The following is an 11,935-nucleotide window of genomic DNA, read 5'->3' on the forward strand; positions in this document are numbered from 1 at the left end:
TCTCTGAAAGATTTACAATGAAATCTGAAGGTCTATGTAATGGAGAGTTCTGTCTCTCTTCTGAGATAGATACATTTCAGTAAGCAAAGGTACTAAGGAGTATGGGCCAAAGGCAGGTATCTGGAGTTAGGCCACAGATCAGCCGTAATCTCACTGACAGGCTCGAGGGGCTGAATGGCCTATTCCATTGTTTCCCATCTCTGATGCTGACAACTGCAGCGTATGGCTCCAGAGATTAACCTGGGACACTTTGCCCTTACAGGGAGCAGGAGAATTTCAGGGTGTGTGAATCTGTCCTCACCCGTGCTCACACAGCAGGGTGTCAAATATGTTGAAATTGGGAGAGAGAGAGAGAGAGAGAGAGAGAGAGAGAGAGAGAGAGAGAGGAGGAGAGAGAGAGAGAGAGAAAAGAGAGACAGACAGACAGAGAGGAAGAATAGAATAAGCAGTTTCCCTTTCACACAGCATCTGTCAGAATATCCCAAAGCCCCTCAAAGCCACTGAATTAATCTTCAGGTGCAGTCACTATGGTGGAGATTGCTGTGTGAAAATTCACTGCCACTGCTAAGTCCCACAACAGCCATGAAATGATTGGTTCAATCTGTTTTCCGAGCTGAGAGGCTGAAATCCTGTCTGAGACCCACAACCTCACCCGCCCAGCGGAGTCAATATTCAACAGAGTAAATCAGCACATCACTAATGATATTGTTTACCACATAATAGTCTGGTTAACAGAATCCAAGCTCGTGGAATAGGAGGGTCAATGTCAGCTGGGATTTTAAAAATTGGCTTTAGGACAGAAAACAGCGAGTCATAGGAAAAGGTTGTTTTCCAGATTGGACGATGGTAGTCAGTGCTGCTCCCCAAGGGGCGATGCTGGGGCCACTGCTTTTTTGGATTATATAAATATTGAAATATAGAGTAACATTTCAAAATTTGCTGATGATTTAAAACTTGAAGGAGCGACAAACAGTGAAGATAATACTAATCAGCTGCAGCAGGACAGAGATAGTGGATAGTATGGACAGACAAGCGGTAGATGGAGTTTAATGTAGAGAAGTGAGGCGAAGGACTAAATGGCACAGTTCTAAAGAGTGTGCAAGGACAGATGGACACGGGAGTATATGTACATGGATGTTTGATGGTGGCAGGAACGATTGAAGGTGGTAGGAACGATTGAGAGAGTGATTAGCAAAGTATTTGGGGATCTTGGGCTTCATGACCAGAGTACATAAGCAATGAAGTTATGCTGAATCTTTTTAAAGCTCTGGTTAGTGTTTCTCCAGTTCTGAGGGGTTTGAGAGGGTGCAGAGGAGATTTATGATTCCAGGGATTTTAGTTACAAGGTTCGGTTGGAGAAGCTGGAGTTGTTCTCATGGGAGAAAAGGATTGAAGGGAGAAGAAGCAGCGACAAGCGATCAGTGGATCTGGTGATTGCCATGGCACCTATTCGGGCATCCTTGGACATAGAGGTACAGGGAGCAACAATCCAGAAGGCGGAGGAGGTGCTCGCTGCCCATAGCGATCAGATGTCTCTCTGAAGGCAGAAATGGCATAGTTCGCGGAGAGCGTTAAGGCGAATCGTTCCAGATGACAAAATGTAAGAATTCTTGGGCAGCTGAAGGGCTTGGAAGGTACAAACTCCACGGATTGCGTCTCCAAGGTGTTGGAAAAGTTGGTGGGGGAGGGGACCTTGCTGACCTCTCCTGAGTTGGACCAGGTCAATCAGTCGCTGAGGCTGAAGCCCAGATCGGGGGAGCCACTACGGGTGATCATAGTCAGGTTCCATAGATACCTGGACAAGGAGCGTGCCCTGAGATGGGCGAAGGGCCACTAAGAGTGTAGATGGGAGGGCCATGTAATCAGGATATACCAGGACGCTGGGGCAGAGCTGGCAAGAAGATGTGCGGCATTTAATAAGGCCAAGGTTGCGCTGTACGGGGGGGAAACCACGACACTAAAGTGCTGGAGGTCTATGGGTCTTTGCTGTTTGTTCGTTGTCAAGTTCTTCTGTACCTGTATGTTTGTGCAGGATTGTTGTAAAGTGGGGGAAGGAGCAATGTTGCTATGGGATCTGCTGGTGGAGTTGTATCTGGGCGTAATTGAGGGTTGTTTATTGTATTGTTGGAGATGTTTGAGGGAGGGGATTTGGGCATGGTTCTCTTTTTTTCTTTTCTTCCTATAATGTTTGGTGTTCAAGTTGGGTAGGGGGCTGCTTGTTGCTTCAATGTTTGAAATACTGACTTTTACTAGCAGTATAGCAAGTAAACGGGAGGGGGAGATGGCTGCAGCTGGTCACCGATGGGGGGTGGATTTCCTTTGTTCATCAAGGTAGCGAACTTAGGGTTTTTGTTTTGGGTTTGTTTGGGGGGTTTCTTTTGGTTCTTGGTGGATTGTTTGTCTGGTGTCCGGGGGGATTGGGGGGCTCTGGCAGTTCCTTTGCTTTTGAACTGGCTTGATTGGGGTGATCACAGGCATCGATTTCTTTGATTCTGAAATAGGACAAGGATCCCACAGAGTGTGGGTCATACCAACCCATTACTCTGCTAAATGCTGACACTAAGTTGCTGCCAACTGGCTTGGAGCCCTGCCTGCGGGGGTGATTTCGGAGGAGCAGACAGGATTTGTGAAGCGGTGGTGATTGTCGGCCAATATTAGGAGATTGTTGAATGTGGTGTTGTCGCCCTCCTCAGTGACCAGGCCAGAGGTGATTATTCGATGGATGCTGAAAAAGAGTGAAATGTGGGTATCTCTGAGATTCAGGGGCGGCTTGGCTTTGGGTCAAAATTTATATCTTTTTAAAAATATAAATTTAGAGTACCCAATTCATTTTTTCCAATTAAGGGGCAATTTAGCGTGGCCAATCCACCTACCCTGCACGTCTTTGGGTTGTGGGGGGTGAGACCCACGCAAACACGGGGAGAAAGTGCAAACTCCAGACGGACAGTGACCCACAGCCAGGACCGAAGCTGGGACCTCGGCGCCGTGAGGCAGCAGTGCTAACCACTGCGCCACCATGCTGCCCCAAAATTTATATCTTAGATTGAGCTTTTGTACAGAGCCCCCACTGCAAATGTCTGTACTAATGCCCTGAGCTCGGGCTACGTTCAACTAAACAACCACTACCTTCGTTGTTGTCTGCCTTGGCGATCAAGCCGCTAGCCATTACACTCCGGTCGTCTACGAGGTTGAGGGGAGAGAGCGTGGAGGGAGGGAAAATAGGGTGTCCTTATATGCGGATGATTTGCTGTTATACACCATGGACCCATATCATCCAATGTGGGGATGGTAACAGAGGTGCTCAGGGGTTCTGGCTCCTTATCACCTCCCCGCATGCAAGATTAAATCTGATACAGTCCAAGGAAGTGCACGAGGTGCGTCTGACCAGCGTGCACATGAGTGGGTTCTTTTCGGAGGTGGAGAACTAAGGGGTTGGCAAACCACACGCACATGTTCTGGTACTGCTCCAAGCTTATTAATTTTTGGGTCTGTTTTTTGAAACAATGTCAGATGTCTGGGCGTTAAGCTGGAGCCGTGCCCGCTGGTGGCCATTTTTGGAACGTCGAACTCCCCAGTGCTGCAGATGGTGATGAAGGTGGGTGTATTGGCCTTCGCCTCGCTAATAGCCAGGAGGTGAGTCTTGCTTACGTGAAGGTCACCGGTGCCACCTCAGGCTTCAGCCTGGTTAGGGGGCCTGATGAAAGTTCTGTACCTTGAGTGGCTCGGGAGCACAGTTGCTCAAGGATCCCAGGTTCGATTCCCAGTTTGGGTCACTGTCTGTGCAGAGTCTGCACGTTCTCCCCCGTGTGTGCATGGGTTTCCTCCGGGTGCTCCGGTTTCCTCCCACAGTCCAAAGATGTGCAGGTTAAATGGATTGGCCATGCTACATTGCCCTTATTGTCCAAAAAGGTAAGATTGGGATAGGGTAGAGATGTGGGCTTAGATAGGGTAATCATTCCATGGGACGGTGCAGACTCGATGGGCTGAATGGCCTCCTTCTGCACTGTAAATTCTATGATCAAGTATGCGATGAGGGGGTCGGTGGATGGGCTTTACTCAAGTTGGCAGCCAATCATTGCCATTTTAAGAGAGCTGGCTACCGTCAGCTGTTGGGGGGAGGAGAGGGGGGCAATTGGTCTATTAGGGTCTTCTTTGTGTGTGTGTGTTGGGGGGGGGGGGGAATATGGGGGTTGGGGCGGTAGTTTTGGTATAAAACCGTGTTGTGTTGCATTGGGGTTATAATGAAACATTTTGTTTGAATAAAAATATTTAAAAGAAAGAAAATTTTAAAGCTGAAGTCAATGAACTTGTATTGGGGATGGAGGGATGTGGAGTCACGACAGAGAGATACAGAGCAACCATGATCTATTTGTTTGATGTAAAATTGAGGGGCTATATGGTCTCCTCCTGTTTCTATAAAACAGATTAGCATCATTAGGTTTGACAGCTGAGAGTAAGAAAGACAAGAAAGGAAAATATAGCTATATTTGATTATAATAAAAATTGAAAATCTCATTGTGGAGAATACGAATCATGGTTAACAACTGGTTCGGCCTCAGTTTGAGCATCTAATTCTGGTCCAGCACTACGGGAAGGAGCTCAAGGCCCTGGAGAGGTTGAAGACGGTACAGGAAGACTAGAGCAAGATACCCTGCCCAGGAGGAGGGCAGCATGGTAGCACAGTGGATAGCACTGTGGCTTCACAGCGCCAGGGTCCCAGGTTCGATTCCCTGCCAGGTCACTGTCTGTGCAGAGTCTGCACGTTCTCCCCCGTGTCTGCGTGGGTTTCCTCCCACAGTCCAAAGACGTGCAGGTTAGGTGAATTGGCCATGATAAATTGCCCCTTAGTGACCAAAAAAAAAGGTTAAGAAGGGTTATTGGGATAGGATGGAAGTGAAGGCTTAAGTGGATCGGTGCAGACCCGATGGGCCGAATGGCCTCCTTCTGCATTGTATGTTCTATATTCCTGAAAGGGCGACAGAAGCAGATTCAGTAGTAACTTTCAAAAGGGAATTGGATAAATAATTGAAAAGGAAAAGCGTGCAGGGGTGTGTAGCTCATCCAAAGAGCTAGCTGGGGGCACGGTGAATTGAATGGCCTTTTGCCCCGCTGTATGATTCTAGAAGGGGCAGTCAGAACCTCACTGCAATCCCTCAGCTGAAGAGTGAGCTGGGCATCAGACACACCACGTGGCACAGAACAGCCCGTCTCCGTGACAACAAAATGGTGTCCTTTTTGCTCTTGGGATCATTTCCTCCCAGATCTTAAAAACTCACCTGTTTAAAGCAAGTTGCTGAAAATGAAGACTTTTGTCAAGACCTGTTTCCTTGCTGATCTATTCCAGCCCCCAATATGTCAACACTGAGTCAGTGCAGTCACAGGATCCTGGGCGCACAGATACCAAGCAGTGTACACCTCACTCAACAGCACAGCCCGTAAGAGCAGGGCGAGGAAGAGTTTCCTCCACACTATCACTCACTGCCCCCTACTCCCTCTGCAGCCTGTGTCCACACTCCAAGCCTGCCCTATCTTTGGGGGAGCTGCAGACATTCATTTGCAATACAGAGTAGTTTAATGCGAGCATGAGAGCAATGGACAGTGGCAAAGTGCTTCCTCTGGGATTAAACTCCAATATCAAGCAACTCAGCATCAGTACGGGCAGCACAGCACGGTGGCCTAGTGGTTAGCACAACCGCCTCACGGCGCTGAGGTCCCAGGTTCGATCCCGGCTCTGGGTCACTGTCCGTGTGGAGTTTGCACATTATCCCCGTGTCTGCGTGGGTTTCGCCCCCACAACCCAAAAATGTGCAGAGTAGGTGGATTGGCCACGCTAAATTGCCCCTTAATTGGAAAAAATAATTGGGTAATCTAAATTTTAAAAAAAACTCAGCATCAGTACTGTGGGAGTGCTACAGTGTCAGCGTGCTGTCCCTCAGAGGGGCTGGTTTAGCACAGGGCTAAAGAGCTGGCTTTTAAAGCAGACCAAGGCAGGCCAACAGCACGGTTGAATTCCCGTACCAGCCTCCCCGAACAGGCACCGGAATGTGGTGACATTCACATTCACGGCTTTTCACAGTAACTTCATTTGAAGCCTACTTGTGACAATAAGCGATTTTCATTTCATTCTGTGGGCTGCTTGAGATTGAGAGAGTATTTGAAGTTTTAAATCATCAGTAAATTTGCACTGAGTTTTATACAGCAGTCTCCCCCTCACCATTAGCCAAAGCAGATGCACTGATAACATTTTCTCTGCCTGAGGAACATGATGATGGGGACTGCACAAAGTAAAAGCCAGTCACCAACCAGTCATAACAGCAACTAAAGCAATCAGGCTGAACAGCTGCAAACAACAATTACAGGATAACTCTCCGTCCTCCCATTCTGCTCAAAGTTGGGAAATAGCGACAGACACAAAAGGCTCTTAATGTTGGAACTCAACACAAAGCACAGTTTGAGCAATCACAGGGCCCATTCCAGCCTCGGGTGACTGTCTGTGTGGAGATTGCACATTCTCCCCGTGTCTGCATGGGTTTCCTCCTACAGTCCAAAGATGAGCAGGTTAGGTGAATTGGCTAAATTGCCCTTGGTGTCCAGAAAAGGTTGTGTGGGGTTACTGGTTTAGGTGGAGGTGTGGGCTTAAGTAGGGTGCCCTTTCCAAGGGCCAGTGCAGACTCGATGGGCCGATAACCAGGGCGGGCAGCTTTCAGTCTGCAGGGAGGGAGAGTGCCCAGTGGGGGCTGCACCTGCTGACCAGGGGTGGGGGGGGGGGGGGCTGGGTACTGCCCCGTGTCCAGGGGAGGGGCTGGGCACCACCCTGTGCCCGGCAGAGGAAGGGGGGCCAGGCAGCACCCGGAGGCAGCAGCGCTCACAATTTGGAAGAAACCAAACCCAAAGTCACAAGTGGGGCAGTGCCCAGTGTCCGGCAGGGGGGACAGGGACGGTGCCCAGTGTCCGGCGGTGGGGACAGGGACGGTGCCCAGTGTCCGGCAGAGGGAATAGGTGTTTTGGGGGGGGGGGGGGGGGGGGGGGGGGGGGGGGGGGGGAGTGGGTGTTGCGGGGGGGGGGGGGGGGGGGAGTGGGTGTTGCGGGGGGGGGGGGGAGTGGGTGTTGCGGGGGGGGGTGATGCGGGGGGGGGTGGGTGTTGCGGTGGGGGGAGGGAGGGGGGGTTTTGGGGGTGGCGGTTGCGGTTTGAGGGGTGGGGGGTTGCGGTTGGGAGGGGTGGGGGGGGTTGCGGTTGGGTGGGGAGGGGGGGCAAGGTTGGGGGGTGGGTGGGGGTTGCTTGGCGGTGGGGGGGGTTTGGCGGTGAGGGCGAGGGTTGGGGGGGGTTTGGTGGGTGGGGATTTGGGGGGGTGGGGGGTTGCGGTGTGGTGGGGGTTGCGGTGTGGTGTGGTGGGGGGTTTGTCGGTGGGGGGAGGAGTTGGGGGGGTGAGGGGATGCGTTGGGGGGGTGGGGGGGTTGAGTTGGAGGTGGAGGGGGTTGCGTAGGCGGGGTGGGGGGGTTGCGTAGGCGGGGGTGGGGGGGGTTGCGTAGGGGGGTGGGGGGGGTTGCGTGGGGGGTGGGGGGGTTTGCGTGGGCGGTGGGGGGGTTTGGCGGTGGGGGGGTGAGGGGGGTTTGGTGGGTGGGTGTTTGGGGGGTGGGTGGGGGGTTTGGATGAGTGGGTGGGGGTTTGGAGGAGTGGGTGGGGGTTTGGGGGGGGGGGTGGGGGTTTGCGGTGGGGGGGGTTAGGGGGTTGCGGTGGGGGGGCTTAGGGGGTTGCGGTGGGGGGGTTTAGGGGGTTGGTGGGGGGGTTAGGGGTTGCGGTGGGGGGGTTAGGGGTTGCGGTGGGGGGGTTAGGGGGTTGCGGTGGGGGGGGTTAGGGGGTTGCGGTGGGGGGGGTTAGGGAGTGCGGTGGGTGGGGGTTAGGGGTTGCGGTGGGGGGGTTAGGGGGTTGCGGTGGGGGGGGTTAGGGGGTTGCGGTGGGGTGAGGTTAGGGGTGTTGCAGTGGGGGGTTAGGGGGTTGCGGTGGGGGGGGGGTTAGGGGGTTGCGGTGGGGGGGGGTTAGGGGGTTGCAGTGGGGGGGTTAGGGGGTTGCGGTGGGGGGGTTAGGGGGTTGCGGTGGGGGGGGTTAGGTGGTTGCGGTGGGGGGGGGTTAAGGGGTTGCGGTGGGGGGGGTTAGGGGGTTGCAGTGGGGGGGGGGTTAGGGGGTTGCGGTGGGGGGGGTTAGGGGGTTGCGGTGCGGCGGGTTGCGGTGCGGCGGGTTAGGGGTTTGCGGTGGTGGTGGTTACGGGGTTGCGATGGGGCGGGTTGCGATGGGGCGGGTTGCGATGGGGCGGGTTGGGGGATTGCGGTGGGGGGGTGGCGGTGGGGGGGGGGGGGGGTGCGGTGGGGGGGGGAGGGGTTGCGGTGGGGGGTGAGGGGTTGCGGTGGGGGGTGAGGGGTTGGGGGGGGGGTGGGGAGGGGTTGCGGTGGGGGGTGAGGGGTTTGCGGTGGGGGGGTTGCGGTGGGTGGGTTGGGGGGTTCAGTGTGGGTGGGTTGGGGGTTGCGGTGGGTGGGGGATGCGGCGGGGGGGTATGTTGGCGGTGGGTGAGGGGGTGTGTTTGGTGGGAGTGTTGGCGGTGGGGGGGTTTGGCGGTGGGGGGGGAGGGGGGGTTTGGTGGGTGGGGGTTTGGGGGGGTGGGTGGGGGTTTGCGGGTTGCGGTGGGGGGGTTAAGGGGGTTGCGGTGGGGGGGTTAAGGGGGTGCGGCGGGGGGGGTTAAGGGGGTTGCGGCGGGGGGGGGGGGGGGGTTAGGGGGTGGGTTGGGGGGCGTTAGGGGGTTGCGGTGGGGTGGGGTTGGTTGGTGGGGGGTTAGGGGGTTGCGGTGGGGGGTTAGGGGGTTGCGGTGGGGGTTAGGTGGTGCGGTGGGGGGGGTATGGGGGTTGCGGGTGGGGCGGGTTAGGGGGTTGCGGTGGGGGGGTTAGGGGGTTGCGGTGGGGGGGGGGTTACGGTGGGGGGATTAGGGGGTTGCGGTGGAGTGGGTTAGGGTGGGGGGGATTAGGGAGTTGCGGTGGGGGGTTAGGGGGTTGCGGTGGGGGGTTGCGGTTGGGGGGTTGGGGTGGGGGGGGTTGGGGTGGGGTGGGGGGTTGGGGTGGGGGGTGGGGGTTGGGGTGGGGTGGGGGGTTGGGGTGGGGTGGGGGGTTGGGGTGGGTGGGGGGTTGGGGTGGGTGGGGGTTTGCGGTGGGTGGTGGGATGCAGCGGGGGGATGTTGGCGGTGGGGGGATGTTGGCGGTGGGGGGATGTTGGCGGTGGGGGGGATGTTGGCGGTGGGGGGGATGTTGGCGGTGGGTGAGGGGGGGTGGGTTTGGTGGGGGTGTTGGCGGTGGGGGGGTGAGGGGGGGTGCGGTGGGGGGGTTTAAGGGGATGCGGTGGGGGGTTAGGAGGGTGGGGGTTAGGGGGGTGGGGGTTTGGGGGGTGGGGGGATGCGGTGGGGGGGATGCGGTGGGGGGGGGGGTGGGGGGGATGCGGTGGGGGGGGGGGTGGGGGGGATGCGGTGGGGGGGTGGGGGGATGCGGGGGATGCGTGGGGGGGATGCGGTGGGGGGGATGCGGTGGGGGGGTATGCGGTGGGGGGGATGCGGTGGGGGGGGGTGGGGGGGATGCGGTGGGGGGGTGGGGGGGATGCGGTGGGGGGGGGGGGGGGATGCGGTGGGGGGGGGGGGGGGATGCGGGTGGGGGGGGGGGGGGGGATGCGGTGGGGGGGGGTGGGGGGGGATGCGGTGGGGGGGAGGCGGGTGGGGGGGGAGGCGGTGGGGGGGAGGGGGATGCGGTGGGGGGGTGGGGAGAGGGGGGGATGCGGTGGGGGGGGTGGGGAGAGGGGGGGGATGCGGTGGGGGAGTGGGGGGGATGCGGTGGGGGGGTGAGGGGGATGCGGTGGGGGGGGTGAGGGGGATGCGGGGGGGGGGGGGGGTGAGGGGGATGCGGTGGGGGGGTGAGGGGGATGCGGTGGGGGGGGGTGAGGGGGATGCGGTGGGGGGGTGAGGGGGATGCGGTGGGGGGGTTGAGGGGGATGCGGTGGGGGGGGGTGAGGGGGATGCGGTGGGGGGGGGGGGGGGGGGATGCGGGGTGGGGGGGTGAGGGGGATGCGGTGGGGGGGGTGAGGGGGATGCGGTGGGGGGGGTGAGGGGGATGCGGTGGGGGGGGGTGAGGGGGGGGTGAGGGGGATGCGGGGGGGGGTGAGGGGGATGCGGTGGGGGGGGTGAGGGGGATGCGGTGGGGGGGGTGAGGGGGATGCGGTGGGGGGGTGAGGGGGATGCGGTGGGGGGTGAGGGGGATGCGGTGGGGGGGTGAGGGGGATGCGGGGGGGGGTGAGGGGGATGCGGGGGGGGGTGAGGGGGATGCGGTGGGGGGGTGAGGGGGATGCGGGTGGGGGGGAGGGGGATGCGGTGGGGGGGTGATGGGGCTTGCGGGTGGGGGGTGAGGGGCTTGCGGTGGGGGGGTGAGGGGCTTGCAGGTGGGTGAGGGGGTGAGGGGGATGCAGGTGGTGGGGGGGTGAGGGGGATGCGGTGGGGGGGGTGAGGGGGATGCGGTGGGGGGGTGAGGGGATGCGGTGGGGGGGTGAGGGGGATGCGGTGGGGGGGGGTGAGGGGGATGGCGGTGGGGCGGGTGAGGGGATTGACGGTGGGGCGGGGTGAGGGATTGCGGTGGGGGGGGGCTGAGGGGGATGCTGTGGGGTGGGGGTGAGGGGGATGCGGGTGGGGGGGATGCGGTGGGGGGGTGGGGGGGATGCGGTGGGGGGCGGTGGGGGGATGCGGTGGGGGGGTGGTGGGTGGATGCGGTGGGGGGGTGGGGGGGGATGCGGTGGGGGGGTGGGGGGGGATGCGGGGGGGGGGTGGGGGGGGATGCGGGGGGTGGGATGCGGTGGGGGGGTGATGCGGTGGGGGGGGATGTGGGGGGGGATGGGGGGATGCGGTGGGGGGGGGATGCGGTGGGGGGGGGGATGCGGTGGGGGGGGGGATGCGGTGGGGGGGTGGGGGTGATGCGGTGGGGGGGGGTGTGATGCGGTGGGGGGGGGTGGGGGGGGGGATGCGGTGGGGGGGTGAGGGGGATGCGGTGAGGGGGGGTGGGGGGGTGAGGGGGGGTGGGGGGGTGAGGGGGATGCGGTGAGGGGGGATGCGGTGGGGGGGGGTGCGGTTGGGGGTTAAGGGGGGTTTGGGGGGTGGGGTTGAGGGATGGGGGTTTGGAGGGGGTGGGTTTGGTGGGGGTGTTGGCGGTGGGGGGGGGGGGGGCGGTGGGGGGTTGTTGCTGATGTTTCTTCTCTCCGGGATGTCGGGGGGAAAATGGCGGCCGGGCGCCGCCGGGAACAAAGCGGCCGAAAGCCGCGGGATTTGAACCAAGAAAATAATTTTTACCTCAGAAATACCGACCTCGGCTCGTTCCCGGGGCTTAAACTGACACAATCCACACAGCTGGCAGCAACCGGCGCCGATCCGGTGGCCGATGGCGGCGGATGGAAGAGAATCCGAGGCCTACACGAAAGGATTGAACTGAAACCGACTCCGGCCTCGCAAACCGGGCGCAGGGACTGAGTCGCAGCGCCGGCGCCCCACCTGGCGGCCGGAGGCGGAACTGCAACCACAGCGCCGGAGCCCCACCTGGCGGTCGGAGGCGGGAGTGCACCCACAGCGCCGTCCCCACACCTGGCGGCCGGAGGCGGAACTGCGCCCACAGCGCCGGCGCCCCACCTGACGGCCGGAGGCGGAACTGCAACCACAGCGCCGGAGCCCCACCTGGCGGCCGGAGGCGGGAGTGCACCCACAGCGCCGTCGCCCCATCTGGCGGCCGGAGGCGGAACTGCAACCACAGCGCCTGAGTCCCATCTGGCGGCCGGAGGCGGAAGTGCACCCACAGCGCCGGAGCCCCATCAGGCGGCCGGATGCGGAACTGCACCCACAGCGCCGGCGCCCCACCTGGCGGCCGGAGG

At 59.8% G+C, this 11,935-nt stretch overlaps 1 protein-coding gene across 6 annotated transcripts in view; it reads right to left on the bottom strand.

Annotated features, from left to right (window-relative positions):
- The window catches only part of prrc2b (proline-rich coiled-coil 2B), a 79,632-nt gene extending 68,075 nt beyond the window's left edge, over positions 1-11,557 (bottom strand). For 5 of the 6 annotated variants that reach the window (XM_038781694.1, XM_038781698.1, XM_038781697.1 and 2 more), the window contains exon 1: positions 11,364-11,557. The gene's annotated coding sequence lies outside the window, so the exon portion shown is untranslated. The remainder of the gene's footprint in view (positions 1-11,363) is intronic. The other variant, XM_038781695.1, reaches the window with a different exon arrangement.
- Between the last annotated feature and the right edge of the window lie 378 nt (positions 11,558-11,935).

The sequence above is a fragment of the Scyliorhinus canicula genome, chromosome 21 (assembly GCF_902713615.1).
Source record: "Scyliorhinus canicula chromosome 21, sScyCan1.1, whole genome shotgun sequence".
Classification (NCBI taxonomy): domain Eukaryota; kingdom Metazoa; phylum Chordata; class Chondrichthyes; order Carcharhiniformes; family Scyliorhinidae; genus Scyliorhinus; species Scyliorhinus canicula.